This window comes from Theropithecus gelada, chromosome 6 (genome assembly GCF_003255815.1).
Source record: "Theropithecus gelada isolate Dixy chromosome 6, Tgel_1.0, whole genome shotgun sequence".
In the NCBI taxonomy this organism is placed as follows: domain Eukaryota; kingdom Metazoa; phylum Chordata; class Mammalia; order Primates; family Cercopithecidae; genus Theropithecus; species Theropithecus gelada.
Genome location: NC_037673.1, coordinates 100,259,073 through 100,284,233, shown reverse-complemented (window position 1 = coordinate 100,284,233; position 25,161 = coordinate 100,259,073).

Genomic DNA, 25,161 nt, shown 5'->3' with positions numbered 1-25,161 from the left:
GCAGGCCTAGTGGTGACAAAATCTCTAAGCATTTGCTTATCTGTAAAGGATTTTATTTCTCCTTCACTTATGAAACTTAGTTTGGCTGGATATGAAATTCTGGGTTTAAAATTCTTTTCTTTAAGAATGTTGAATATTGGCCCCCACTCTCTTCTGGCTTGGAGAGTTTCTGCCGAGAGATCTGCTGTGAGTCTGATGGGCTTCCCTTTGTGGGTAACCCGACCTTTCTCTCTGGCTGCCCTTAAGATTTTTTCCTTCATTTCAACTTTGGTGAATCTGGCAATTATGTGTCTTGGAGTTGCTCTTCTCGAGGAGTATCTTTGTGGTGTTCTCTGTATTTCCTGGATTTGAATGTTGGCCTGCCCTACTAGGTTGGGGAAGTTCTCCTGGATGATATCCTGAAGAGTGTTTTCCAACTTGGTTCCATTTTCCCCCTCACTTTCAGGCACCCCAATCAGACGTAGATTTGGTCTTTTTACATAATCCCATACTTCTTGCAGGCTTTGTTCATTTCTTTTTCTTCTTTTTTCTTGTGGTTTCTCTTCTCGCTTCATTTCATTCATTTGATCCTCAATTGCTGATACTCTTTCTTCCAGTTGATCGAGTCGGTTACTGAAGCTTGTGCATTTGTCACGTATTTCTCGTGTCATGGTTTTCATCTCTTTCATTTCGTTTATGACCTTCTCTGCATTAATTAGTCTAGCCGTCAATTCTTCCACTTTTTTTTCAAGATTTTTAGTTTCTTTGCGCTGGGTACGTAATTCCTCCTTTAGCTCTGAGAAATTTGATGGACTGAAGCCTTCTTCTCTCATCTCGTCAAAGTCATTCTCCGTCCAGCTTTGATCCGTTGCTGGCGATGAGCTGCGCTCCTTTGCCGGGGGAGATGCGCTCTTGTTTTTTGAATTTCCAGCTTTTCTGCCCTGCTTTTTCCCCATCTTTGTGGTTTTATCTGCCTCTGGTCTTTGATGATGGTGATGTACTGATGGGGTTTTGGTGTAGGTGTCCTTCCTGTTTGATAGTTTTCCTTCTAACAGTCAGGACCCTCAGCTGTAGGTCTGTTGGAGATTGCTTGAGGTCCACTCCAGACCCTGTTTGCCTGGGTAACAGCAGCAGAGGCTGCAGAAGATAGAATATTTCTGAACAGCAAGTGTACCTGTCTGATTCTTGCTTTGGAAGCTTCCTCTCAGGGGTGTACTCCACCCTGTGAGGTGTGGGGTGTCAGACTGCCCCTAGTGGGGGATGTCTCCCAGTTAGGCTACTCAGGGGTCAGGGACCCGCTTGAGCAGGGAGTCTGTCCCTTCTCAGATCTCAACCTCCGTGTTGGGAGATCCACTGCTCTCTCCAAAGCTGTCAGACAGAGTCGTTTGCGTCTGCAGAGGTGTCTGCTGCTTTGTTATTGTTTTCTGTGCCCTGCCCCCAGAGGTGGAGTCTACAGAGACAGGCAGGTTTCCTTGAGCTGCTGTGAGCTCCACCCAGTTCGAGCTTCCCAGCAGCTTTGTTTACCTACTTAAGCCTCAGCAATGGCGGGCGCCCCTCCCCCAGCCTCGCTGCTGCCTTGCCGGTAGATCACAGACTGCTGTAATAGCAATGAGGGAGGCTCCGTGGGTGTGGGACCCTCCCGGCCAGGTGTGGGATATGATCTCCTGGTGTGCCTGTTTGCTTAAAGCGCAATATTGGGGTGGGAGTTACCCGATTTTCCAGGTGTTGTGTGTCTCAGATCCCCTGGCTAGGAAAAGGGATTTCCTTCCCCCTTGCGCTTCTCAGGTGAGGCAATGCCTCGCTCTGCTTCAGCTCTCGCTGGTCGGGCTGCAGCAGCTGACCAGTACCGATCGTCCGGCACTCCCCAGTGAGATGAACCCAGTACCTCAGTTGAAAATGCCGAAATCACCGGTCTTCTGTGTCGCTGGCGCTGGGAGTTGAAGACTGGAGCTGCTCCTATTCCGATCTCTATTTTTAAAGCATACCTTCCCTTTTTGTAAAATTAACATTGACAAATTGAAGACAACTGGGTTCTTTCTTTAAATTCTTTTCCACACATAAAGCTGTGTCAAGTTCCATGGTAAGGAGACCTGGGATCTGTTCTGGGGGTTGAAACAGTACATGACATATCACTAATACTCTAATAAACATGTGTTGAATGGAAGAGTATTTAAACATTTTTTCTTAGATAAGTCACAAGTTTGGGGTGTGTTTTTTTAATAAAATGAGAATATAGGGGAAGATCATATTTAAGTACTGTTTCCAATTCTAAAATTGAGAACTTCTATAAATTTAACAGAAGCCTATGTTGTAGTTCCCTGGAAGAAATTATTTGTCACACTCTACTATGAGGAGGAGCAAACACCTTTCTTTACATTTTCAAAAACAAACATTCTTACTTCTAAATTAAGGATGGCTTCCTTGACATAAAGTATGTAACTAAAAAGTAGAGGACATAAATTTCCCTAATATGAGGACTGTGTTCACAAATTTTAAGTTTTCATGGGATCAATATCAATTTATGTGTGATAGATAAATATTTGTATAAACTGATTGATAAACTAGATTGTATAAACTAGATTGATAAACTAGATTGTATAAACTAGATTGATATAATGGTTGATGACTTTTGTATAGAAATCAGTAAACACCCCCTTCTTGACAACAAATTGACTTCTTTTTTACCTGTCAACATTACAGGGATTCAGTTTGCTTGTTGGAAGACAATTATCCCTATTTCTTTTGTTATTTCTCCATATCATATGAAGAAGCACTGACAGCTTTTGTTCTACATTATTTGTATAGACACAAGCATATAGGTTAACCCTTTGCTTAGGAGGCTGGTTCATTGACATATATTGAAGTTACTTTGCAAGTAGATTGATCTCTGAAGTTTTATTTTAAGATATCTTAGGCCACAATCTACAGATGAGCAACAGTGACTCCCAAAGAAATTCATTCAAGAGAACCTGATTTTGGAATGGAAATGAGTCTACAAAATTCCAGCTATAACTTAATGGCATGCTCGCTGTCTTCATTAGAGCCAGTATATAAATGCAATATTTTAATTGAAGATAATTAGCTAATGTTTTTTTCTTTGTATTTCCAGTTCATCGCAACCTTTCTCTATTTAAACACATAAAACTTGTGATATTCTTTGCTTTATAGTAGAAATATTAAAACAAAAATGCCCACAGATATAAAGAAGTCAAATTTCAACTTTTGAATTTTGAAACTCATACCAGAAAAAAATGTTTGATAAAAAGAAAGGTAGTAATATGTAGATATTGTTGAAGAGGTAAAATAAAAATCTCAGATAGTTTAAGGGATCCAACAGCAGAAAAAGCTTGTGTACCATTTCTCACATCAAACCTAGAATATGAATTATACCTCACAGTACCTTACTTAGTCCAATATAGAAATGGCCTGTTTGCCTGAATCAGTATCCCAGAGTTTCCACTCACTCTGTCATGGTCTTGAAGTAGAATGCCTTTGTCTTTTTCTGGGCTAGCACCAAAGTGGCAAAGTGCCTTACAGATAACTCTATCAAGTTTTTCATAGCCCTGAAGCAATACAGAAAGGGGCTCAGAAATGGTAGAGAGAATCAGACTTTAATATCACTTGAAAACAACAAGGAACAATATCAAAGTTCCCTGAATGGATTCATAACTGAGAGCAAAACAAAATGATGTATATCCAAAGAATGTTAGTTTTGATACCTGAAGACCAATAATTATGGATACCCATTAACTCATGAAAGCTTTGTCATTATATCACTGCAAACGATCTTCACTGCAACTACAGGGAAGTAAACTTAGACCTTAATCAACTGAAATTTAATATTGCCATAGCATAATGATACCTCAAAAACACATATTGTTGAATTATTACAAAATAAGAGTTATATGTCTGGTATATCTGAGATTGTAGCCTAAACTTTTTTGTATGTCACAGGTATTGTAAAGTGTTTTTGTACCTGTGACAAAACCATAGATAAACATAAAAACTATAATTTTATATAATATCTCTTAGCTACAAACTCATTTAATGCTTAACTTTGATAAAGATGTATCTTTGAAATCAGTTTGAAGATATGCATATCTTTCTTTTTTTTTTTTTTTTTTTTTTTTGAGACGGAATCTCACTCTGTGGCCCAGGCTGGAGTGCAGTGGCGCGATCTCGGCTCACTGCAAGCTCCGCCTCCTGGGTTCATGCCATTCTCCTGCCTCAGCCTCCCGAGTAGCTGGGACTACAGGCACCGGCCACCTTGCCCGGCTAGTTTTTTGTATTTTTTTAGTAGAGACGGGGTTTCACTGGGTTAACCAGGATGGTCTCGATCTCCTGACCTCGTGATCCGCCCGTCTTGGCCTCCCAAAGTGCTGGAATTACAGGCTTGAGCCACCGCGCCTGGCCGCATATCTTTCTTTTGTTTATGGATAACGTAAAACCAAATTAGGTTATAGCATCAGAAGGTGACATTCATTAACATTAGTCCTTTATTGGTAATGGAGGTAGAAATGTTGCATATTAAAATCACCTAGGAAGATTGTTTTTTTTTTTCTTAACCTACCTTTCTTTCTTTCTTTCTTTCTTTCTTTCTTTCTTTCTTTCTTTCTTTCTTTCTTTCTTTCTTTCTTTCTTTCTTTCTCTCTTTCTTTCTTTCTTTCTTTCTTTCTTTCCCTTCCTTCCTTCCTCCCTCCCTCCCTTTTTCTTTCTTTCTTTCTCTTTTCTTTTCTTTTCTTTTCTTTTCTTTTCTTTTCTTTTCTTTTCTTTTCTTTTCTTTTCTTTTCTTTCTTTTCTTTTCTTTCCAAGACACAGTTTTGCTCTTGTTGCCCAGGCTGGAGTACAATGGTGCAATCTTGGCTCACCACAACCTCTGCCTCCCGGGTTAAGCGATTCTCCTGCCTCAGCCTCCCAAGTAGCTGGGATTATAGGCATGTGCCACCACGCCTGGCTAATTTTGTATTTTTAGTAGAGATGTGGTTTTTCCATGTTGATCAGGCTGATCTTGAACTCCTGATTTCAGGTGATCCACCTGCCTTGGCCTCCTAAAGTGCTGGGATTACAGACATGAGCCACATTTCCTGGCCCTAGGAAGATTTTCAGATGTCACCCTCTCTGGTTGTTGGAGACTATCAGGGGAACCAGCCCTGAATATTTCAATGTAGGTTCTTTCTATTTTCCCTAAATGTTGGCTGGTCTGAGAAATAAAGAGAAAGAGTACAAAGAGAGAAATTTTATAGCTGGGCCTCTGGGGGTGTCATCACATATTGGTAGGACCTTGATAATGACCCCAAGCCACAAAACCAGCAAGTTTTTATTATGGATTTTAAAAGGGGAAGGAGTATATGAACAGGGAGTAGGTCACAACGATCACATGCTTCAAAAGGCCATAAAGATCACAAGGCAAAGGCAAAATTAGAATTTCTGATGAGAGTCTGTGTCCTGCTGTGCACACACTGTCTCAATAAACATCTTAACAGGAGACAGGGTTCAAGACCAGACAACCGGTCTGACTAGAATTTACCAGGCTGGGATTTCCCAATCCTAGTAAGCCTGAGATACTGCAGGAGACCAGGGTGTATTTCAGTCCTAATCTCAACTGCATAAGACAGACACTCCCAGAGCAGCTGTCTATAGTCCTACACCCAGGAATGCATTCCTTCCCCAGGGTTATTCCTTGTTGGGAAAAGAATTCAGTGATATTTCTCCTATTTGTTTTTTGCAAGAAGAAAAATATGGCTCTATTCTGCCCCACCCTGAGGCAGTCAGACCTTATGGTTATCTTCCCTTGTTCCCTGAAAATTGCTGTTATTCTGTTCTTTTTCAGGGTGCACTGATTTCATATTTCTCAAACACACGTTTTACAATCAGATTTCATATTGTTCAAACACACATGTTCTACAATCAATTTGTGCAATAGTGGTCCTGAGGTGACATACATTCTCAGCTTATGAAGATAACAGGATTAAGATATTAAAGACAGGCATAAGAAATTATAAGAGTATTGATTGGGGAAGTGATAAATGTCCATGAAATCTTCACAATTTATGTTCAGAGACTGCAGTAAAGACAGGTGTAAGAAATTATAAAAGTATTAATGTTGGGAAGTAATAAATGTCCATGAAATCTTCACAATTTATGTTTTTCTGCCTTGGCTCCAGCCGGTCCTTCCATTCAGAGTCCCTGACTTCCTGCAACAAGAGACCAAGTATAGTTTGAGAAAGAACTTCACTCTTCACCGCAACGTTCACATTAAATTGGGATCTAGTGCTTTTCCCACTGGATAAAGCATTAGCAATGTTGAATTTTAAGCCCTTTCTTATCTTCTTGTAATAAATAATAAATAGATTGTCAAACAAAAATTGTTTCCACAAGAGATGGCCTACTTTCTGCATATCTTCCTTAAGCTTCTCATTTCTGGTCTTTTAGCTGCAAAAGAGCTGTCCATAATGTTCATTTCAGCCTTATTTAATGTGTCTAAATGTATCTCAAAAGTTTTAAAGCACATGTTATGTAAAATGAGTGACTGTCATCAACTTCTTGCAGAAAATGATTTTTAAAGTTGCAATTGCTTAGAAGCCAATAGCAACACGTGTGTGTGTGTGTGTGTGTGTGTGTGTGTGTGTGTGATTCCTGTAAATGCAAACAAACAGAACAAACAAAACAATCCTTTCCTTGAGCTACATAAGACATTATCTTACTTGACCTTTAACTTTTCCCAAAAGGAGAAAGTCATTCATAAGGACATAGTCCTTTATGCTTAAAGGCTCAGATGAAAGGATCTTTGTTCAACTGCAGTCTTTTAACTACTGCAGGAAGGTGATTGTGTATTTCTTTTGTTTTGCATTATTTTGTTGGGTTATATACCTGAGACTATGACAATTCTGCATTCTTCAACATAAAAATTATGTGTTCCCTGCCAATCTATCAATTATCATTCTATACCACTACAAGGCCATCTCCTCAAATTCATGAAAGAATGATGGCTTTGATTCCTCTTGCTGTTGTTGTTTTTGAAGGATTGGTGAAAAACAATTAACTTTGTTTTCTGGGAAGAATAATATAAAACTCATTAACTGGAAAGCATCATTTTGTGAATTACTCCAATACTTTGCATCAATGTTAGACTGTTCCAACTAGAAAATTTTAACATTTTGATTTATACTTACCCTTCAAAGCATTTACAGAATATATTTCATAGAATTTTAAACAAAGGAAATTTTAGTGTACATAATAATGTGATCCTAGACAAAGTAGGTCTCATATACAAAAGGATTATCAGCACAGAATTTAGTGAAAATGTGACTCCCCTCCAAAGTACACACTTTGCCACTGACTGATATTTTAATTTTAGCAATTAAGTGTAAAAGGTGAAACTTCCAGAATGTTCCATATCACTTTCCCCAACTTACGTATTCATTATGTTTTAGATATTTTATAATTATCCTACAATTTAATGCATATAATGTGGAAAAAGTACATTCTGCAAAATACAGATTAGTTCGTTTGATGTTTTGGATCCCAGAAAGGATTCCAAAGATATTTATTGAAAGCATTAATTATGTATATTAAAATAATTAGCATATTGATATAAAACAAACATTTTTAGACAAATGTGTATGTATTTTTTTAAATAGACTGGTTTTCTAGGACACTATTTTAACTAGTTTAACTATAGTTTGGCAAGGCATTGTGTATGTTATGCCATCTTTGTTTCCTGGTATAAGCCTGATATTTTTCTTGAACCTTTTCAAAAGCTTTCAAACTGCATTTGCTGCCATCAGATTGCCCCCTAAGTAATCTATTTTACTATTGATAAGATGAATATTTTTAAATATCAATGTGGTAACATCTCTCTGTGTTTTTCATCATTTCCCTGGATCCTAGGACAAACTTTAACTTTTTTACTCATTTTTTTTTTTAATATTTCAGCTTTAAACTGTTACCTTGTTATTTTATGATTTTATCTCAGAAATACTTTTTATTATTTCACATTCATGTTGTGTACTTTCTCATTTGTACATTTGTTTATGCTACTTCATCTGTCTAGACTATTTCTTCACCTCTTTATGACCAGAGTCCCTGAAATATTTAGTTTAAATGCTATTTCTTTCACGTTTAATTTTCACATTTCTATAATCTCTCAAGAGGGGAAAATTCTCTTTTTACTATAAACTCTTGCATTTTTCTTTCTCACATTTCTAGCATATACATTTTAATTGTATATAAAAAAGTAATAATAGCTATAGGCATCAATATAGTAATGATAGCTAATAGTTATTGAATAGTTGCCTAATATGTGATAGGCTAATAACTTTGCATATAGCTCATATTTAATATTGTAAGCCTTCTTATTAGATATGTGTTCTTGCTGATCTTTAAAGATGAGCAACTTAAAAACTTATATTTAAGTCAAAGTCAAATCACTAGAAAGTGGTGGACATGGGTTCTAAATGTAAATGAATTTACTTCAGCATTTGCCACCTTAATACCTATGCTCTATTTCTTTAACTGAGGGAGAAATACCTAACTAAAAGGAATGTGAGAGTAAATTAGCTTTTTGATATAACTCTAGCAGAGCACAAGTATCCACAATGAATTTCACTACAACAAATCAGAGTTTAAAATATTGACAAAACAGAAATGCACATAAAAAATTGGTGAACTATTTGCGGAATTTTAGTAAAATCTAATGAGCTTACAAGTGTTTGCATAACCACATCCAAAGAGTACTGATTTGGGGTCTTTTGAGAAGAAAGATTTTAGCACTTCCCTCTAGAATCCTTCTCTTAACTTGGTCCTAATAATTTTTTCATGCGTTTGGGTACAGATGGTAGAAATTATTAGCAAATTTTCAGATAATATAAAGCTAAGAGAATAGCAAAAATGATGAGTTATAGAACCAAGATGCTAAAAAGTCTTAACAACTTGAGATAAGATAATTTTATTATGATATACTGTATGATACATATAAGGTAGGGACAAATATAGTGTAAGGTTAATGTACCATAAATATTTGGGCATCTCAATTAGATTAGTTCTTTGTGAAATCTATTACCTAATTGTCTATTTGTAATTATGTATTTGTCTTTGTCAAGAAGATTCTGTAAAATCATATAAGCTTATGAGAAATTTGGATCTGCTTCTATATAAGACTCTACAAAATAGTTTTTGATTGATTTAAAGAGATCAGAAAACAAGTCTAACATGGAAAAAAAAGTCACTAGCATTTCTTGTTAAAAATTGATGACATGATTTGATGCTCTTTGAGATGTGCCAGTGTGGCTGGGGTATAGTCCTCAATTATTTAATTAAACACTAATCCAGATGTTGCTTGGAAGGTATTTTGTACATGTGATGTAGTAGTCTATTCTCACATTGCCATAAGGAAATACTGAGACTGGGTTATTTACAAAGGAATAATGGACTCATAGTTCTGCATGTCTGTAAAGGCCTCAGGAATCTTACACTCATGGTGAAAAGGTAAGAGGCGTGTCTTACATGGTGACAGGTAAGAGAGAATAAGTGTGTAGAAGGAACTGTCAAATACTTTTAAAACCATCAGATCTTGTGGGAACTCACTCACTATCATGAGAAGAGCATGAGGGAAACCATCCCAATGATCCAATCACCTCCCACAAGGTCCTGCTCCCCACACGTGAGGAATATGAGGATTACAATTCAAAATGAGATTTGGGTGGGGACACAGAGCCTAACTATATCATTTGATTAAAGTTTATAACCAGTTAAATTTAAGTAAGGGAGATTATCCTAAATAATTTTCATGGGCCCGATTCAATCGTCTGAAAGTCATTACATGAGAGAAAAACAAATTACATATGTGGTCCACAGCTTTAGCCAGTACCTGGCAGTTCTAGATTACCCTTCTCGAAGATCTGCCCTTCTTGAAGACTTGCCCTGTGGATTTAGAAATTGCCTACTGAGCTCCTATAATCAAGTAAGCTAATTCCTTGCAATTATCATACCGTATATCTCCTACTGGTTCTGCTTCTCTGATTGAACCTTGATAATAAGCATTAGTTAACGATTAGCTCAATGAGTGTCAACAATGAGATGTAGTTATTTCAAAAGTTAATTTGCCCTTGAGTTGCTGATGAAAGAGTCAGTGAGAACCCAGTGATGCATTATCAGATCACACAAGAGTGTAGATTATCAGTCTGAAGACTTAATTTCCCCTGCTTCTGGGAAGACAAGTTAAAATAAAACATGCATTCTTAAAGAAGGATTGCTGAGCCACTGATCTGAAAGAAGTGTGGATTCCAAGACTTTACATAGATATCTTAGTGAGTTAAAATTTAGGACTAAGCATTATCCCTAGAACATAGCAGATATTCAATATGATAAGCTTATTCATGTAACAAGTACGGATTGAATTATAATCTTACTTATCTGTGCAAGGCAGCTTTAATTAGAGGTACCATCAATAGGAAGATTGCTATAGTTGTAGAGAGTGAGCTTTCTGGATTTACACTAAGTGGGTGAGAAATTTGTGTTTCACCAACTACTAGCTCTGTAATTGGGAAAATTTATTTGTTTATTTTATTTAAAAACATTTATAAGAGCTTACTATGCACTAGGACTTGTTTTAAATACTTTACAGTTATTGAGTCATTTGATATTTACAAAAGAGGCAGGATTTTTATTACTCTCATTTATCAGTTAAAGAAACAGGTATTAACAAAATGCAGCATAGAGTACCAATTAAGCACGTAGCGACTTGAGATTGATTACTTGGGTATGAAGCTATCTCCACCACTTTCTATTGATGTGACTCAGATGATCTATTTAAGCTACCTGCATCCATTTCCTCAACTGTTCAATGTGATAACAATAGTACTTGCCTCAAAGAGTTATGGTACAATTAAATTCGAAAACATGCCAAGAAATTAGAATGACATCTAACACATAGTAGGTGTTCAAATTATGTTAAATAATAACATTGTCACCATTATTAAGATTACTGTTAACATTATTGTTATTACAGATGGGGAATCCAAGTCTCCAGGAAAATTAGTCACTAAGCAGAGGTGAAGGGACCAATAAGTGAAACAAGCTGAAATTAAATCTCAGTTTATCTGTCCCCAGATCTTGGGCTTTTCTAATTATATCCTGCCTTTTTATGGAGGATCACTGGCCTGTCTCCATGGATGACAGCTCATAGCTTGTCTGCTTCTTATTGTTAGATGTAATTAGAAGCAGAGTGACTCCAGGAGTCTGAAAAGCACAGTAGATGAGTTCCAAGCATTGATCATGTCTTGCAACAGATGTCTTCATTATGTAATTCCAGAGCAACAGAATCATGTCACACACAAATTTTCCAACTCAGCCTATTCCAACATTAGCCTAGTCTCAATTTTGTACACACACCCAGTTGGCTTCCCATTTGCTGATCAATGCCATAATACAGATTATGAAGACAAAGTACTTTGAGTCATGAAGAGAGTAAAACAACAGTTTTGGAAACAGAATATGGATATCCTTAGACTCAGCCTTGCTGAGTTCCTGTATGTCACATTGTTTTATCACTGTTTTAAAATCTGTTCAAAATGTTCACACAATTTTATGATGATCACTTCCAGGTTCTGTTTGCCTGTTCCTTATTCTCTTGCCTATTTTTTTTTTTTTCACAATGACCTATGTCTTCATGTTGACAAAGGATGATAGTGTGATACATTTTTCACTTGCATGTAACTACATCTGTGACTTTTTAAAAATTAGATTTTCTGTAAACATCTTCTGTTCACAGAGAAAATTGTCCTTCTGGGAACTGTAAAAATGGGAAAATAAATAGAGAATGTACCAAACAGAAACAGAATTAACACTAATCAGACCGCTTTGCAAAGTTTCAGCAACTTCAGCCTTGATTTCAAAAACTTCCTACTTGATTTCAGAATGAAGTATTAATTATGTGATGAAGTGCATAAAACTCAAGGTATCCCTTCAGAGAAGTTTCCCAAGGCCATCACTTTCTCAGCTGAATACACTTCTAATGTCATCATCCAGGGAAATGAGAGTTTCAGCATAAGAACTGTGCCCCCTGGAATTATAGTTATTAAGTCTGCCCTTCTCCTGTAGGACCTCCCTACTTCACCATGTTCTTTCTCTCCAGCAATCATGCAATGTTATTAAACTACAAGCGAATCTCAAATTACAAATACAAATTATCCAGCTACAAGCATTCTCTCTCACAGTATTCAGTTCAGGTTGGCATATTTCCACACATAGAAAGAATGTTGGAAGAAAATCAAAAGCGCTTGGCAAAAGTCCCAGTGCTAGCACTTTCCAGTTCTGTGACCTTGGGCAAGTCATTTGGTCTCACTGGTTTATAGTTTCCACATCTTTAGAACAGAAGATGATAATTCCTTCTATGACTGGTATGAGGCTCAAGTACAATATCTGTATTTAAGCAATTTGGAAATTATCAAATTCCATATAAAACAGAGGTATGATTTCAGTTGGATTCCTTCCTCCCTTAGTTTCAAAACCCAAGAAAGCACAGTAAAATTGTAGAGTATACAATGAGTGAATACATGAAGGGATGATTTGGGGTTAAATTTTGTTGTTGTTTTTGTAGGTTAATTAATTGATCTATATAATTAACCAACAACTATTGAGCACCTACTGTGGCATCACTACAATAATACCGGACCCAGGGAAGATAGAAGATCTCAGAAATAAGTAAGTTAACCGTGCCACTTCAGTGTACTTACTATGTGCCATGATAGGATGCAGAGAATGGAATAGGATACAACTGAAACATAATTGATTTGGATGGAGAAAATGAGGAAAGAAAGAAATAAGTGAGAATAATGAAACTGGAGAAGTTAGTTGGGGCCTGGATCACTTTATAAAACACTTTATTCTTTTTATAAATTTTATATGCTGATGTTCAGAATGCAAATATATTTGAAAAATCATTCTCTTCTAAGTTCCCCAATGATCATGATGCACTTAGGAGACTATGTAACATGTTTTATGTAATGCATCTGCCAAGAACCAACAAGCTAGTTTGTTGGAAGACATCTTTACTATTTACTGTCCTCAAAATTTGGAATTCCTTGCTTTATATCATGAGCACAGTTGCACAATTGGTATGATATTACTTTCCAATTAGTCCAATTGAGATAAAGGTTTTATTGTTTTGCCAGTCTCATTAAATATAGATCTCCATATCTAACTTCTCATAGAGCTAGAACTTTGTTGTGGTCACTACAGCCACTTCCTGCCAGCTGCAGATAATCTGCAAGTTCATATTTACATTTATTTTACACCAAAATTTACAAATGCTGTATGTTTCTACCAATAAGGAGGGCTGCCTTAGTTTTTATTCCGATATTTGGATTAGCTTACCATTTACTCACTTGACACTAATTTTTTTTTTTTTTTTTTTTTACTTTACTCATTATTTTCATTGCTTCTATGTAACTTCTTCAAAATCAGAAGGTTGTTTCCAAACACTACCCACTCCCAAGTCTTTATTAATGACCACCTCATCTTCCAAGTTACTGTTCCAAGCCTTTCAGGTTCTAAGCTCAGATAATGGTTAAAACCCCCAACTTGCAGAACCAGGAGAGACTCATCAAATTCTTCACAATGCATCTTTACCTCTGAGACACTTGGAAATTGTAGGTTGGTTAGGTGGGGTTCTCCCCACTCCTCTGGTTCTATGCAACCACATTTTTATATTATCTAACAATTTGCTCTAACTGTAGGGAGATCAGAGTGTGCTAATTTGGATGTCATATAGCCAGGGATTCTGTAGTTCACCCTGAGGTCTGAACCAGATCTGTGACAGACGAACACCTCTCCATTAGAACAGCTCTGCCAGGCCCACAGCTGACCCACTCCCACATGCCTGGAGAGATATGAACTCTCCTTTGTTGCATTTTTACCCTTCTCTAGGGAAGTGGTCAGAAATCTTTTTAAAATATAAACAATATATAGGTTTTTTCTAATTGAAAACTTTTTCTCGTCCTGTAAGTAGTAAATAGTTTACAGTTTGTAAGCCAATTCCCCTGGTCACAAGTATCCAACTCTGCTGTTGCACAAAATCACTCACAGACAATACCTAAACGTGAACTTCAGCAATGTATCCAGGACCTCACAAGTAGTGAGTGACTGTGGCAGGGTGAGAATCTACTGCTAATATTAAGTAATAATGACTTTACAGAATTATTTTGCTCAACATATATGAATTAAGGATCTACTTGTGCCAAGAACTCTTCTGGACAGAGATAAACCTCATCATATAGCTTATGATTTAATTAAATCAGCTCCTTCATATGGTTAAAATAATACCGGACAGCTTAAAATTAAAACCTTACTGTTTTAAAACACTCATTCACATCACCAGAGGCAGTTTCTTTTACCTACTTTTGTTTCAGGCCTTCAGTTAATCACCTCAATATCACTAAATACTCTGTTTATGCATCTCTGTCATGATTGGTTAATTTTAGAGTGTATCTCTACTGAAGATGAAGATATTACTCCTTTTTCATTTCTTATTATTCTTTATGCGTTCTTCAAAATTTCGAGTATTTTGTTTTGTTCTGTTTTATTTTGAGACAGGATCTTGAGACTGGATCTTGTTCTGTTGCCCAGGCTGGAGCGCAGTTGCACAGTGATGGCTCACTGCAGCCTTGACCTCCTGGGCTCAAGTGATCCTCCCATCTCAGGCTCCTGAGTACCTGAGACTACAGGTGCATGCCACCACACTAGGCTATTTTTGTTTATTTGTTTTTTGTTTTTTTTTTTGTCAGTATGTTGCCCAGGCTGATTTCAAACTCCTGGACTCAAGCAATCTGCCTGCCTCAGTCTTCCAAAGTGCTGGGATTATAGGCATGAGCCACTGCGCAAGGTCCCAAGCTTTTACAGTGATCTCTTTACTTTTATTTGTTGACATTTTCATATTTACAGTTTGCTCTGTAATTCTAATTATATGTTCAGTGTTTGGTAATTAGCTGATTTTAAATATTGAAAATGAAAGAACATATCATTACGATTTATATAAGTATTGTTTGGAACAAGTTCAGTACTGTTCTACCATTTATTTTCTCCATAGCAGTAATATAACATTTAATGAGTTCTCATTTATTATATACTGTGAGTAGTCTTTTAATTTAGTATTTAAACATAGACCATATCATCATATAGCAATCTTTTGAATATTCAATCTGAACTGAATATTATTAATATTTAAATGTATAAATAGGTAAATACATATGTATATTGACTAAAAGTTAGAAATGAACACTTCACAGAATCTTTGCATTCTGTTCTAGGAATTACAGTAATGAGATAAATAGGCACTATCTTTGAGACATGCAAAAGCTCTGCTCTTTCTACACTTCTATTTCTCACCATTTAAAAAATGTAATATGCACAATGTATTTTCTTTTTGTGACTAGATTAGGAATAAAAGAGAAAAACACCCAGCAATATGAATTATTTTTATTCATAATTTATTTTCAAAAACTAAGAATGTATAATAGAAATTATGAGCTCTTGGTCAAACAAAATGTTATTATTATTTTAGTGTGTTCTCTAATGAAAATAGATAAAAATAAGGTCTATTTTCTAAATGATGGTTTGTAGAAATGATCCTAACTGAAGTTTGTTGCTATATTCTTTGGTTTTGTTTTTGAGATGACTTTTATTCTTTTCTATTGTGAAGTTGTCATGTTCACCTTCACATTTGATGAGGAAGGATACCTCTGAAGCCAGAGTGATTATCATCTTAGCACTTTCTGTCTTGTCTGGAGTAATAGGACAGCCTTCTCTTTTAAAGAAAAAGTGACAATAATGCATTTCTAGCTACTTTGAAAACAATGTATTCATGATTTTTAAAATTACTAACAAACTGCTTTTTGATATACCTTACTGTATCATCTACAAGTGTTATCTCATTTGAAATTTAAAACGAATCTGTAAATAAGGCTTTTCTTAGCATTCATTAATTATGTATTTTTATACTTTTTCCATGAAAGTCATAATTTAAAGATGTTCATTTAAAGTGTTCATTTTAGATGAATAGTGAATGGCCCGATAATTTTTCTAGTTTAATTAAGGTATTTTGTTTTTATATAAGCATATATATGTTGACTCCTATCAAAATGACATTCTTTAAAAGTAAGTTTCTTATATTTGAGGAAAGGTCACTTTTACCTAAACATTATGTGTTTGCTCACTAAAATGCCACCTTCAATAGTATTTTTTATTACAAATTATCACATAATAAATTAATCACATTCAATGTGCAGGTCTTTGAAAAGGACTTCATTGTTTTCTTTTTATATTCACAAATGTTCTTAGTATTATATCATCTTGAAGCCATGGCATGAGGAATTTTTTTTTTTTTTTTTTTTTTTAAGAAAAGAGCTAGAAAAAATGTTAGTGCCAAGGAGATTTCTTTAGAAATAGAACATGACAGTCTATTTCTTGACTTTCTATTTGCCTTTACCAATTTTCTTCAGGCTCGAGAAGACATCACAGAATAGATGGTGGAGAAAAGGATTCCTTGCTATTTTTCTGTTCTTAGTCTAATTAACACACTTCAAAACAATTCTTATATGGGCCTGTTAAACATTTTGCTAGTAGCCCTACAAAAAATTGTTGCAGAAATGCTTGGTGCTACATGATGGAATGAGTTTGTTGACAATTTTAGTACATTGTGATTAAGTTTCAATAGGAGGGGAATGTGCCTGGAAGATCTCATTGTAAAGTGTTGTAAAGAGATAAGTAATCTGGAGATTTTTGCCTTTTAAAAAATGACATTGGGAAACTATCCTTTGAGAGACAAGTCAGATGTAATAAACAAAAGCAGCAAACTATTGAGTTATCTGTTTCTATTGAAGATGATATGCAATTATTTAGCATTTCTTTTTAACGAAAACTTCCATACATTTCTTTCCCTAAAGAAAGTTATTAAAATGCCAGTACCTTAGTATGCACATATAACTTTACAATAATACTCCCCAGAAAATATTAAGAAAATCAATAAAGAAATCAATATTAGTCTGGAGTCTGAAAGAGTTGCAAAATACATTGATGGCTTCCCTTTTATGTGTTTGGAAAAATTGATTTCAATAGCCTTGTTACTGATTCTTAGAATTTCATTTAAAACTTTTTCTTTCTTTCTTTCTTTCTTTCTCCAAGACTCAGCAGGGACATGATATTGTGAATTAAAATTCAGACAGTGAATTAGAAAAAATGTCAGTGTTTTTTCTTAAGATGGAAAAAAGATATTTTCACTGCTTTATTAGTAAGTTAGACATCAAAAGATGAAAACACATGATATTATCATGAAAAGAGAGAAAGAATGCTGTGTGGAATAAAACAAACAAAATCTAAAGATCTACTAAGACTTTCAGTATTTTCAGTTAAAATATTAAAATACGTATTTTCTCATTTGCAACACTTTTGTGTTAATCTGTAAACTTTTTTAAGTGCCCAATTTAGGAGCCATAAATAAACCTTCTTTGACCCTATTAATCTTGCATTTCTTGACCCAACTCTGTGCTCTCTTTCACAACACAACTTAATGAGTTTTTAATACTTACAATTTGCAGTTCCTCTCCTTTATGTTCTTTGCAGCTTCTCCAGTCAGTCTTTGTTCTCTATCATTCCACAGAAACTGCATTCAACCAAGACTGCGAAGACCTCCAGTTTGTGAAAACCAATGATTAATTTTAGTCTTCATCTTTTGAGGACATCTGAGGGAAAGAAAAAAGAAAAATCTGAAGCAAAGGCCTTAAGATGGAAACATTTTTGGAGTTTTTGAGAAATATAAAAAAAGGTCAGAGAAGCTGGAATTAACTGGATACAGAAATAGTGCAAGAAACACAGACATAGAGTTAATGGGGACAAATAGTCTTGTAAATGGCCTTGTAGGCCATTGTAAGATGTGGCTTTTTCTTTTCATGATATGCATAACCGTTGTGGGTAAAGGATTAACATGAACTGACTTGTGTTTTAAAAGAACCAGTTTCATAGATGAGTTGATAATAGAATGGTAGTGAAGAGGGTGGCAGTTCAGATAAGAGTATGATCGGATGCAAGGAGAAATGTTAGAATAAAAATCTATCAAGGAGAAGGAAGTAATAAAATCAGTAAAATGATATGATGCTGAAAAGTTAAAATGCTCAACATTGCAGGCTATTGGGGAAATACAAACCGCTAGAATTATTACAATCAAAAAGACAGACAATAATAAGTGTCGGCATGGATGTGGAAAAATTGGAATGGAATAGTACAGTCATTTTACAGTCCATCAAGTTGGTAGTCCTTCAAGATGTTATCAATAGCAATATCACATTATTCCCAAACTCAACTCATTGGTATATGCCCAAGAAAACTGAAAACATAGGTACACACAAAAACGTGTACACTAATGTTGACAGCTAAATTATTCATAATATAAAAGAAGAAAACTACCCAAATGCCATAACACGGTAAGTGAATAAACACATTGTGGTATATTATTCAACAATTAAAAAAATGAAGTTCTCATGTGTACCTCAATGTGGATGAACCTTGAATACGTTATGCTAAATGAAATAACCCAACTAAGAAGAGGATGTGTTCTTTAATTCCATTTATGTGGCATGTCCAGAATAGTCATATCAACAGAGACAGAGAGGAAATATTTGACTGGGGTGTACATTAGAAGAGAGAATGATGGCTATTGATTGCAGGGTTTCTTTTTGAAGTGACAAAAATTTTCTAAACAGATTTTGCTAATGGTTGCACTACTGTGAGTATACTAAAATTATTGAATTATACACATTAAATGGGTTGATTTTAGAGTATCTGAATTATTACTCAATAAATATGTTAAAATATCCATACATAATTAATAAATGGAGACATTATAACATAATCTTGCTAAGTCAACCCAGGATAAACTAAACCTGAAAGCTGGCAATTTTCTAGTTAAGTTGGAAAGAGTAGAGTCAACCTGGAGTTTTTGGACAACAATTCCTATATTTATATCATTTTCTATATATTCTGCAGTGACTTGTGTAGGAAGAGGATACAGAAGTAGAAGTTTGTGTGATTTCTCTTGTTTTTTTCAGATCCTATGGTTTCTTCTGATGACCAATGTTTGTGTCTTTACAATAACAGATTCTAGATAATATTAGAAACATGTATTCTTGTTTATTTAACCTGTGACTATCTATGCTGAGGAAGAAGAACAAATAAAAGAGAGAGGCCAAATCACTCATGTTTGCCTTGAAAATGATGCAAATTCTATTCTAAGAATTTCCAGTGTTATAAACAAGCTGTTAAAACCTCCCAAACCTGCTTGCTCAGAATCGTCTGCCTGCCCTTTAGCTTGGTTCACCCACACCCACTGTTACCTACTCCAGACAAAATTAAGGAGGAAGATTAACAAATAATATGAAATAAATTATTTAAAGAAGCTCAGTTTATAATCCATAAAATAAATTTCAATTCATGATTCTTTTTATCCTCTTTGTTTTATTATCTTTATCTTATCATTGGCCTTGGTAGCATAAATAGACCCAATACCAAAGCTTTTCTAACAGAAGTTATTCAAGGACTGCTGTGTAAATTAAGCTGTTTTTCTTACCAAAAGCAAAAATGAAAAACAAAAAAGCAAAACCTTTCAAAGACAGTCATATTCCTTTAGCTTGAGAATAGGAGCCCTAAAGGCAAAACTAATAATAATAATAATAAAATAAAAAAATAAAATAAAAATTTTAAAGACTCCTTAATACTTGATTTTAACCAAAAATAATCTTTTTCCTTTCTTCTGTGGATATTTAGTTCATTCACACATGAGCCCTTGGTGGTGTTCCATAGTAATATTAGAATCTGCTCTTTCTATCGCCCCAGTCCAAAACCCATGCTATGTGTCCTTCCCAAGCAAATCTCCCAGAGGCAGATGCTTCAGTAAGCAGCCTCACTTTCATGGAGGCAAGAGAGATCTTTAGTGACCTGGCTGTTCTTCAGACGGTCTGATAGTTTCTGTCGCTGATTTCTGCCTTAAAGTCCTCTCCTGCCCCCCACTCTGCCTTCCTCCAAGCTTGAATTTGTTTCTGGGTTCTGTTGGGTTCTACCAGGTCCACTGTTTTCCACCTCTGCTGTGACTGTCTTCCTTCAATATTTGTGTATTGAGTTAGTTTTTTTCTGCTTTGATTTATGAATATTATCCCATCTACTTTGGGTCTTTCAAAAATCCATGGAAATACTCTTTTTTTCGCGATGTTTTTTCAGTGCTGCAATGGCCTCCTCCTCCTCCTTTTTATTCTCCTCTTGTATCATTATGGTAGATTTTTTTACTGACTAAATGGGACAAAGACAAAAGGAGAGGCAGATAGCTGTGCTATTTTCACCATCTTGAACTGGAATTCTTTGGTGGTATTGTATGTATACATCTAATTTTATATATACTTTTGCAAAGTTTATGCAAGTACATAAGGATTGTGATAGGAATATTTTTTTCATTGCCATCTGCTTATTATACTTTCTACAATCTCACTCTCTTGACGTTAAATCTGAGCACTTGGTCTTACCCCTGTATTTTCTTGTGTGTTGCAATGTTAGAAATAGGAATTATTAGGCTTTTTAATTGTTTCAAGAGGGACAAGTCCCTGTATGTGGTCATTTTGAAGATAAATTTCTTATTTGAAGTAAAAATACAATCCAGGATGAATCATATGTAATATAATCCCCATTCAGTATACTGTTTACATGGGTAGGAACATATTTTGTAAGTAGACACTATTCCTGTGTAACTCATATATCATGTATCTTTTTTTTTAGTATTGTCAATCACCATTACTCTCCCTTGGGCTCTTTTTTTTTTTCCTTATAAATGACACAACAAAACAAGTCTCTGCATGCAAAAACCAGTGACTGCGTCCATATATTCTTTATTAACTCAAAAAAGTTATTGGTATACTCTCTGTACATTCTTCCCCTTTCTTTCCCCCTTTCTGAACCTCTTTATCTGTATACAAACACATATTAAAAAATAAGTAACTAGGAAGCACATTTGCCTTATACCCATGTACCAGAAAATGATATATTTCCTCATTAATGATCATATGTACACAATAAGCAAAAAGGATAAATCACAAATTATCTCATCGTTTTCTCTCCCCTTCTGTCTGTTATCCACCTAATTGGTACTTTTGTAAGCAAATAAATGAATCAAGTAAAATTGTAGAGCATTTGTAATTATAATTGAGAGCTGAGCATGAATATTAGACATCAAGAAACGTAGTTTTTTAAAATCCATAGCCTTGCATGTTAATTGTCTACAAACAAGTATATATGTTCACTTTGAACAAGGGCCTGGAGGAAGAGATGGTTAGTTTAAACAAAAAAAAAAATGACTTCATACATCTCAATAGGAATGATGAAATAAATGCAATAAAGTCTATCTGACCTCAGAATTTACATGTTGAATGGAAGAGAGAGGGGGATCATTATATTTTATTTGCCATGAGTACTAGAAAGATTTGATAATTTGCCAGATTTTTCTATAGCTGGAGACATTTGCATAATGAGAATATATAGAATAGTATACAAACATTAAGTTACTTTTCCTGTAATCACTTGAAATTATTAAGATGTTGTGTTATTTGTTATTACACTAGCTGAGGTCAGTTAATTTGTTATAAAAATGTTAGAACAAAATGGCAATGTCATGTTTTAAAGTTGTTGTGCATGAATGGTTTCTTGTGGAGGTGTTTAATGGAGAAATTATATTTTTGAAAGATGAAAAATAAACTTGAATGACGGTATGAATTATATTTTGAAACACATCAAGTAAGTGTAAGTACAGAATGTACTTGCCAAGCATGGGTTTTCCTAAATATCTGAGTGAAGTCTACTTTGTAAATATATTATTGAAGCAAATTGAAAATAAAATACATTTTCTATCAATAAACAATTATTTGGCATTGGTTAGCACACTACTGTAGTCCATAGGTGAAGAAGGGAAAAATAAATGAGAATATTATTAAATATTATCAACTTATATTGAAAATTTGCCTTTATTGTTTTTGTAAATCACAAATTATAATTTTTTTAATTATAAATTTGCTTCAGTCTTAAAAACAACATGATTGCAAGGAAAAGCAATTCATTTCAAATTATTACTTAACTTTTTTATTATACAGCTAATATCTCGTATGTAACACAGAACATTTAGAAAAATAATCATAATGAAAAAATTATCACATACAGTTTAAATATTTATAGGTAAAAATTGGAAGACTATGTCATTAATGTTTTCTAATGTATCATATCTCTTAGTATCTGCTAACTCACATGGGCTTGGCCCTCAGACTTGCTTTTGGCCATTAGGTATTAGCAGAAATAACACAAGCTGAGGTTTCGTAAGCACTGTGCATTGGTGATTGCTTCTTGAAAGATTGCCGTTACTGTGTAAAAAATTTGGATGACTCTTCAAAAGAGATCAGGTGCAAGAGAAATAAGGTACCCTGACCTGTGGCCCCAGCTAATATCCAGACATGTGGCTCCAGACTTTTTGGACCACTTAGCCCTAGGAGAATAGCCAGATGACTAAATCTTTGCAAATGACTCCAGGAAAGACAAACTGGTAAACTGTCCAGCTGAACTTGACCCAGATTGTAGAAGAGCATGCAAGTAAATGATTGTTGTTTTAAGCATAGGAAACTGAAACAAAAATTGGAACCTAAATCTGAGGTGCAACCCTTCAAAAAATTAGACAAATGACATTGGATGACAGCATTGAATGAAAAATGGAAGAATGGTGAACAAATTGTTAGTGAAAGTTGAAAAGACAGTGAAGAAATGATCACTGGAGACTGGAAGAATTATGAGATGTTTTGCAGTGGTGAAGTAATAGGAGAATACGAGAAGTGCCAATTGGCTTCTTTTAGCTGCGAAAGATGAGAGAGAGAGAGATACTGGAGAGAGATTAAGAGTTTTAGCTTACAAAGAAAAATTTTGTTAAGCTTGTAAGCAGAATTTAGAGGAAACTTAGATCCTCTAGGGATTGTTGGGTTGACAAATAAAGCTTGATAAAATCCATTATATCTTTAAAAAAACAAAATATTTTCAAAGGAATGGCTTCAGAGTAAGGATCATGCAAAGGTGTTGCTGTCAATACTCTGTTAAGACCTCTGCACTTTAAAGGTATTGCCGAGTGGACCCTCTAAGCAAGAAACAAAATGGCTTCTAACTTTGTGGATATAATTCCATGGAAGTCCAACAAGCCCAGAGAGAATTATGGATGTGTGTGTGTGTTTTTTTTTTTTTAGAACACATGTTACAATCCATGATCAGATTTATAGGAACTAAGAATTTATTAAGATTCTGCTAGCTTGACAAAATGAGGCAAAAAAGAAGTCAAAATAAAAAGAGGCTTTGGACCATCAATGTTTTACAGAGATCAGGCTGAAAAAGTATTTAGCTTCAAGTGTACCCATTTGTTGAAGAAAAAGAAGTACCTTTTAGAAAGCAGAGCAAAAAATCCCAGAGGCCATACTCAGTCACAGGAGACAATAACAGATTATAAACCGCCACCTGGGAACAGAATCAGGCACTAATCATGAAAAATTTCCTGCCCCTATAATAGGTACCCCGACAATCTATTTGGCTAGATTTAAAAATCACTTATTAACAAGTATCAGCTAAGGTCTCCCACTTGATCCCTTTTTGGATGAAAGCAGCTACTGTGATTATCCTGTCTTTGCAGATTATAGAGTGTTTACTCTTTCCTTTTTTCCTTCCTTCCTTCCTTCCTTCCTTCCTTCCTTCCTTCCTTCCTTCNTGTTTACTCTTTCCTTCCTTCCTTCCTTCCTTCCTTCCTTCCTTCCTTCCTTCCTTCCTTCCTTCCTCCCTCCCTCCCTCCCTACCTTCCTTCCTTCCTTCTTTCCTTCTGTTCGTTTCTGTCTCTCTCTTTTTCTTTCTTGTTTTGATGTCTTGAGATCAAGAGCAGCTACAGCTGAGGAGTCTCATCTTAATTCAGACTTGATGAAAATGAGAACATCATGAAATTTAGCATAATACTGTCAATGTTGTCCAGCCAAAGAACACTGGAACACACCTTTGAGGAAAGAAGACTCAAGTGAGGCTAAAGCTACAATTGGTTTGCCAATTTTAGCCAGGAGAAGGGCTGTTTATTTTTGTGAATTCCATAATTGTCTGTGTTTAGTTAAAATTATGTATTGGTCTTGTTTCTTGTCTCACTTCATTATGTTTTTAAAATAGACTTGTCATGTTTTAGTTGCTGTAAGATTGTTTATTCTGGGAAAATAACAGAACCTAGCTGAGAATACCAGTCCAGCTTGTAACAACACTATGACCTAGGTGTTAGTTTTGGGTCAGTTCCTGCATGTCGAGGGATGATTTTCTCTTTCTTCTCCAGTCTCCTGCCCTTTTTCACTTTAGTCTTTCCTCTTCCTAGACAATATTAATATGCCCCTTCTTAAAATCACTCCTACTTCCTCAGAAAACCAAATTCAAAGCAAAACTCCATCTTCTTGAATATCAGGAGAAGAGATATTTGGGGAGTCTTGGGAGAGTGAGAGTGCATTTTGCATATGAAAAGTCTTTAATTATTGGGTCTAGAGAGTAGATTGTAGTGGATTATTAATCTAGGTAGCAGATTGTAGTGGATTATTAATCTAGGTAGCAGATTGTAGTGGATTATTACATTAATACACAACTCAATAAATCACAGTAGATCATCCCCCTGAGTATCCAAAGCCTTCTGTAGTCCATTTTCGCAGTAACTCTGGGCATGGTCATATGCTTTACTTTGGCCCATGGGACATGTTGGCATTAATAACATTCTACCCCAAAATATACTACTGGTATATTGACTATTCTGAGTTAAAGGCATTTGAAAAACAGCAAGTACAGGAAGATCACTCTGACCTTCCTTTTGCTTCTTATTAGTGGGAGATGGAATTCCCATGTGGAAGGTATTCTGCCTATACCAGAAAGAAAATAAACATTTTTTATCACGGATGGGAAGTTGAGGCTGAGGGAAATATGTGAAAACAAACCTTGTCACATGAACCCTTGTCTCCCTAGCCACTTTCCCACCCAATTAACTACCCTAGCCCAGATCCCTTTGCCTTGTCACATTTTTACAATTTCTTAACCTTTGTCTGATTTAGCCTATAAGTGTTC